Here is a 7,910-nt window from a genome sequence, read left to right on the forward strand (position 1 = left end):
AAAATGCAAAGACGTGACACTCGTCACTTCGAGCAGCACAGCGAAGCTAAAAAGCCACCGCTGAGCCCATACCTCAACGTAGAAGATATCCCCTTCTTTAGCAGCCTCCACGACGAAGTCTCCTTGGTTGCATAGGAGGGCAGGCGAGATCTCCTCGCAGCAGTCGTGCAGTGATGGGGCAACCACAATTCGGAGAAAATGCAAAATGGTTGCCTTTGCCTGTTCCTGGGCATTCTCCAGAGCGGAGGCAATAATGGGTAGCAGCACCACCTGGGCCTTCACCTTGTACCCAGATGCTAGAGAGCGCACTGACGTAAATCCCATACTAATCACATAACAGCGAAGACGATCAGGAACGCAAAGAAGCTGCTCCGTGACATGCGAAAATGCGCCGATCGACCTGCCACTTTGGTTGGTTCTAGCACTGATGCATCGAACGATGGCGACTCAGACTGAGTCTCTATTTGCATTTCATTATTCTTTATTTCCACGATGGCCCATGGCCAATAAGGAAGATAATATGATTCAAATCAGTCCAGAATCATAATTATAAAATCAGTCTAGCAAGTAAGGAAACCAACACATTGCAGAGGGATGGGGTTACGATGGGGTACAGTGTGAGCTACTACAGGAGCATATGGATGATAGAATGAGGCTAGACGCCATTGATTTAAACGCATGCTTGCTATTTGTTTCACGCAGGTCGGGGGTAGTTGGTTGAAATTGTGAAGGGACATGTTGATGGGTGAGTTGGTGTGTCGGTATGTGAGTGATGTTCTCAATGTGTATGTTCTCATGTATCGTAGTGCATATAGCTGCTCTGTGATTGGTTGTGCAAGGTGAGGCTGTTCCAGGTGAAGGCGAGCGCGGATGTACTTGATGTTGTGGGCAAGAGTAACCTGTCGTGAGAGTTGCCGGGAGACTAATGTGGGGAGTTGGAGATGATGAAGAAGTGAGCTGTGATGGACTGGTGCAAAAAGGGGGATCCGCAAGCAGATACGGGCTGCTCTTCGCTGAACGCGTTCAAATTGGTCCTTCTGTGTGCGGGTGGTGTTGAATAACACGAGACTGCCGTACTCTATAAGCGGGCGAATGTAGGCTGTGTAGATTACGAGCAGACTGGGGGTGTTAAGTTGGCCTCGTGTTTTACGAAGTTGGTGAAGGAGTTTTTTGGATTTGTTTATTATGTGCGTGACATGTGAGTTCCATTGGAGGTTGTTTTGTAGTATGATTCCAAAGGTGACGGTGTTCGATGACTTTCTTTAGGGGTGTGCCGTTAAGAGTGATGTTGAGTTGGTGGTTTGGTGTGAACGACAAGGTAACGGTCTTTGAGGCATTGACGAGGAGGTGCCATCTGCGCAGCCAGGTTGCGGCAGCTGAAACGGCTGACTGCAGGGACAACTCCGATGTCAAACGGCTCTGGTGTGTTGCGATGAGCGCCGTGTCATCTGCAAATTAGCTGCACTTTGTGTTCGAGTTGGTGCAGGCAGAGGGCAGGTCAATGGTGTAGATCAAGAACAGCAGGGGGCCTAGAACGGATCCTTGGGGCATCCCTGCTGGTATGGCTTGCCACTCACTGAAGCCGTCGCCCACACGAACACGTTGACGGCGATGGGTGAGGTAGTTGACCATCCATTGCAGGGCGGTATTCTTCAGGCCGAGGTGTTGCAGTTTCTTGAGGAGACCGGCGTGCCAGACTCTGTCGAAAGCCTTCGAGAGATAAAAAAAAACAAGCTGTGACAGGAAGACCTTTATCTCGGCTCTCGGAAACCTCGTGCACGAGTCTGGTGAGCTGGAGTTCGGTGGTATCATTGGCACAAAAACCGGATTGATCCAGTGGGAGGAAGGGTGTGACGTGCTTGTAGAGTCGCTTGTGGACGATCCTCTCCTGCACTTTACTGATAACGCTGAGAAGTGATATGGGCCTGTAGTTTGTTACCAATGACCGTTCGGCTTTCTTGTATAGTGGGCTCACAGTGGCATCACGCCAGTCCTGTGGTTGTTCACCTCTCCGAAATGACTCATTGAAAAGTCGGGAGAGTGACGGCAACAGCTCACGCGCCGTGGTCTTGAGGAGTCTTGTTGGGATGTCGTCAAACCCAGGGGCTTTGCAAGGATTAAGGGCTCCTAACACGTTAGGAGCTGTTCTACCTCGGCGGGTGTGTTGGTGATTTGGACAAGCTCTCTCTCTCTCGCCAGATGTTGGTAGAAGGATGTCGGGGACTGGTTCGTTGTCAACTGAGACGGACTTCTTGCTTTCTGAAATGACGAAGCTGTTGAATGCTTCTGCCTGCTCTAAGTTCGATGTGAGCTTCCTGCCATCATGCTTCAAAGCTGGTATTTCCTTTCTTGGTGAAATTCGAAGGGTCTTCATAAGTTTGTAGAGGTTTGGGCAGTTTGTATGGGTTTGGTCACAGTGGTTGTCGGCATTGGCTGATTTATGAACGAATTTGGACTTCTATCGATTAAGATGGTCAGTGCAGTGATGTACTGTATAGCAGGAAATTTTCGGACGGAATTTATTTTCGTACAATTTCGTACACGGCCTCTTTTGTACTAAAATTAATTCCGTACTAAAATTTGTTCATATGAAATTATGTACACTATACATGCATGCTCCTTGCGAACACATGTATTTAGCATGCAGCACTGAACGAAAATAAAATCCGTACGAAAGGTCGAAATTTGGCTTTGTCCGAAAATATTTCCGTCCGAAAATTTCCTGCTATACAGTATCCAGAAACAAAACAAAACCACAGTGTGGGTTGCAATTTGGCTCTACGAAACGAAATTCCAGCCACGGCAATGAGTGTCTCTAACTGATAGACGAATGTTCACCAAATTCACCAAAAAAATGTTGGAACTATTTGAGTCTCACTTGGATTCACCATTGCTAAATTGCTCGAAGATCCGTGGATATGGAAAAGGAAAAATCCAACAGCAACTAAGGATGCAGACTTTTACTATGATTCTTGACAGTGCCGTTCAACCGCAACTCGAAGCAACAAAGCAGCAGATTACTTAACTTGGTTTGAACGGAATATTGAAGATAAATACAGGATAAGGTACTATTGGCGCATTCTTTTGTTTGGTCGTCACGCCCTGATTTTGTCTATGTACATGTACATACATGCATGCTAATGCAAAATTTACATGTGCTGCTGCAGTGCATAGTTTGGTTATTATTGTGTTGGTGCTGCTGTAATCACTACAGTCACACAGTTACCTAACCTAACAGCACCTAACAGCACCTAACAGCACCTAACAGCACCTAACAGCACCTAACAGCACCTAACAGCACCTAACAGCACCTAACAGCACCTAACAGCACCTAACAGCACCTAACAGCACCTAACAGCACCTAACAGCACCTAACAGCACCTAACAGCACCCAACAGCACCCAACAGCACCCAACAGCACCTAACAGCACCTAACAGCACCTAACAGCACCTAACAGCACCTAACAGCACCTAACAGCACCTAACAGCACCCATCTGCTTTCTTCAACTGTATTGCCATATCGCCGACCAACAAATGAAGGCTGCTGTGTGGTGACTATACAGCTGCCACTGTGCAGCCTTATAGGTTATTACATGGCAGGCAGGGCCTTATGGCTTGTTAGTGCCCGACAGGTTAGCCTGGGGGCCGTAGGCCCCGAGGGGTAACCTGAAGGGCACAAACAAGCCGTAAGGCCCTCCCTGCCATGAACAAACTAGTTATTGGGTAGTTTTGTGGTTTGTGTGCAGAGAGAATTGGTGTGGCATGTTAGGAAATTTTCTTTTGGTAACTCAGCACGAGTGATGACTACTAAAGAAATAAATGAAGTAAATAAAATGCTGGGCTCTTATTGCCAACTTCATTCTTATTCATAGTTTTTGGAGCTATCAACTCGAAGCCCCTTTTTGATGACGGGTAATGACTTGGATATTCGGTTTTTATAGATATCGTCAGCTGTTGACAAAGAAAAATCGTACAGATGAAGGAGTACGGGAGGTGAAAACCGTACACACTTCTGAAATGCGTAGCTTTTAGTAGTACACCGTACATTTGTGCAGAGTTCATTATCTGCACCGTACTTTTTATGCTTACATGAAGTTGAGCACATCGGTTTAGAGTATTTTCAGCGGGCTTTAAACTAATCCAGGGCCCTCGAAGCCTCATCATGAGTAGTAAAATTACGACTGAGCGGGCTTTAGACTCTGATAAGGCCCTTTGCGGGAACGCCACTGATTGGTCGTTTCCCTGGACAACGAGACAGATCGCGTTCTAATCAGCGTTAACCGGTCTGAGATATGCTTGCATGCACGTGCGCTGTCCATGGCTTGCGGCTGGTGTGTTCAAGGGCTGTGGTGGTGCAGTTGTCGCACTCAAGCTACTGGGTCTCACAGCGCAGGTGTTGCCAGTGCAGAGGCGTATTGCATTTTCTGAGCAAAACCAGCACTTTAATTAAACACCCGTTTGTCGCAGGAGTAAAAGCGCTGTGCCTTATACACGCACTGCGGTGGTCACATTACAGCTGGTTAATGGACTAGATGTTTTTTATTTATTTTGTGACTAAAAATCTGGGTGCGGTTTATACTCCGGAGAATGCGGTCTATGGATCCACACCTGTTACTTTCAGCAAAAAGTTTCGAGATGTTCGTCCAAGTTCCTTTTCTGTGTGCTCGTATCTTCCTTTCTCCAGTTTACAGCGAAAGTATTGTTGACGCAAAAGAACGGTTTGATGTACAGAACAATGTTATTACTGATCTTAGAGGAGGTGAAAATAAATTGTGAGTATATCCCGATCAGAATATCACTATGCGACTGTGTCATACCCCGTTGATGTGTATCACGGTTGAAAAAATTCTTATTTTATTTTAATTTTATTTTTATAATAAAGTAGACGAGGAGATAGAAATTGTATGCTAATCGAAATAAGATTATTGTGGTACCCATGTCACACATACAGTACCGGATTTTACCGGTTGTAAGTCGACATCTAAACTTGAGGCCACAATTTACCGGTTTAGGGGCAGTATACCCCGGTTGTAAGTCGACCTTTAAACTTGGGGCCACATTTTACCGGTTCAGGGGCAGTAAACCCCATTTTTTAGTCAACTTCTAAACTTGGGGCCACAATTCACCGGTTTAGGGGCAGTATACCCCGGTTGTAAGTCGACCTCTAAACTTGGGGCCACAATTCACTGGTTAAGGGGCAGTATACCCGTTTGTGAGTCGACCTCTAAACTGGAGGCCACAATTCACCGGTTTAGGGGCAGTCATACCCCGGTTGTAAGTCAACCTCTGGACTTGGGGCCACAATTTGGTATTGGTATTGATTTATTTGAATTCGGTATCTCAACAGTACAATGTACAACTTGGGAAGATCCGAATGACATAGATACATAAACATAAAAGTGGAGTAGGTGCTACAGCTGATTATTTTATCGCAGGTTGTGGGACTAAACTAATACCAGTATGCAAGTACACAATGAATAAAAGCTGAATAAATACGACTGCATGACATTGGAGAAAAGCACCAATTAGAGCAAAACAAAGCGACACATCACTCATTGAAAACATTTTAAAAAATTTACCGGTTTAGGGGCAGTTATGCCCCGTTGTAAGTCGACCTCTAAACTTGGGGCCACAATTTACCGGTTTAGGGGCAGGATACCCCGGTTGTAAGTCAACTACCGCTTTTTAGGTCAGTTATTAGTTCTTATAAAACATGGTCCCAGGCAGCGTGACCAATCACACAATCACACTCATCACCTTGCACAATGCGACCAATCACAGTCATCACCTTGCAGAATGTGACAAAGTCAGCGGCTTGAGGCAATGAGGATGCCTGAACAAGAAGTGTGACTGAGGTAATGAAGCAACAGACTACGGGTGACTGAGGCTACGAGGTGACGAATGTGATTGGTCTCATGAGCAGTAGAGGTGAACAAGGAAGAACGTGTCAGAAAAGCCGACACGCCGAAGTACAGTGCTGGGCAGAGAAATCCAGCCTTTCAATAAGCCTGAAATCCAGCCTTTTCAATAAGCCTGATGATGTTGAAGCGGATGAGCTGCGCGAGCACAGTGAATCTGAAGACGAAGGTGAGGTGCATTCTGATGAGCCTGGTGTTGCGAAGGAGCATGGTGTTGGCCAGAGAATAATCAGTGATCCTACTAAAGCATTTGTCATCAAGTCCGGAGTGTCGCAGTGGTTTTTCCCCTTATACTGAAAAATTACAAACCTAACTTTCCAGTGACACAAAAAAAACAAGGGAAAAAGATAAGAACGAATAGCACAGTAAGAAGCAATATTGACAAGAATTTCGCGCTTATTCATTTATTTATTTATTCAACATCTCCTGGCTCTTCGTAAGACTGCCAATATTTATGAGAAGTCGGGTGGTAGCCAACCACGGAGAACTAAATAATAAGGAGAGAAACAAAGGAGAGTACTGCAAGGAGATGCATGACAGAAATGGTGAGATTATTTGGGACGAAGAAGCTGAAGCTTGAACTCTGTAATGTCTGTGCATGCTTTACGGCTATTTGGCAGGGTAGACCAGCGAGTGTACCGGGAGAAGATAGATGTCAGAAACAGGGAGGTTCTGGCAAGGGGCAAAATTAGAAGGAATTACGTACTACATCTGGGGTCTCCTGCTCATTATGCATTAGCAGTGTAGCTGGCAGTAGACACTAGACATGCACACATACGGCTTGTGCAGGGGGATAAAGGCGACACATTTTACAACAATTTGTTCCACTTCACTCCTTTTCGAAGTGCATGCTTTTTCATGTTCGGAGCATAGTGCGCACCTGACATTCGAGGCCTGAAATAGTGCATCTAAGGCATGCACTAGAATGCCGGAAATTACCGGTTTTCCTTTGCTCTGATTTGTTCTTGAGCATAGCGGTAATTCATTATTTCTTCCCACACATGTTTCTGCAGGGCACAAGTTATGCGTTTCAGAGTCGACCAACTAAACCCGGTTTTGAACTGTCAGCCGTGCACAAGTTAGCACCGGACTGACAAGGAGCACTGAGACATGGGTTAGTTTAGTTGGTGGACTCTAACGCATCACGTGTGCCCCTTCAATGTTTCCTTGGTTCACTATCTGAGTAGTTATTGCACCTACAGTGAAACTTGTCTAAGACGACCGCTCAAGGGACCTTCGACATGTGGTCTCTGGCACAAGGTGGTCACCTTATCCAGGTTCAACTGACTGGAAGTAGCACCCCTTGGTCCTAGTTGCGGTGGTCTTCTAGAACAGGTGGTCGCCTTATCCCAGTGGTCGCCATCACAGGTTTACCTGTATTTCTCTTTCCTAATATTTTGCTTTCGCATTCTTTCCTTTGTTTGATGATGTTTTTAAAATAATGCCACTCAATGTCACTCAGCTAGTCTCTAGTCTTTCTTCTTGTCATACTAAATGGATAAAACAGGTGGAGTATTGAAGTAGCAGAAAAATAGAGGTGCAAAGTCATTTTGCCTGGTCTCTTTCTCGTGTCTTGAGTTCACTACCCCGTCCACTGCAGCCGTGACCAAAGGCCGCTCAGGCGTTCTATAGGCTATGTTCTAATCAAGCTGGCAGCATGATAATTCTCCTTCGCTCGCCGTCTTTACCGTTCGCAACTCCCTCAAACTAATGAAACTGTGCGTTCTTTCTGTTCTGATAGGAGGACAATGTGGCATATTGAAATACCACAAGTGCCGATGGCCGTTCCTTTCAAGACCGCTGAACCATGCTACAATCCTAAATTTGAAAAAGCCCCCCCTGCTGTAAGCAAACGGAACACACTTGGTCGAGGATGCACGTGTTCACTTTATTTTGCTCTCCGTCAGTCTAGTTTTTGCAAATCATCTTGCTTGTGGGCTTGTTCTACTTGGGCAGCACTCTGTGTCTGGCACCTCAACAAGCTACAGACT

This window comes from Sycon ciliatum, chromosome 13 (genome assembly GCF_964019385.1).
Source record: "Sycon ciliatum chromosome 13, ocSycCili1.1, whole genome shotgun sequence".
NCBI classification, from domain to species: domain Eukaryota; kingdom Metazoa; phylum Porifera; class Calcarea; order Leucosolenida; family Sycettidae; genus Sycon; species Sycon ciliatum.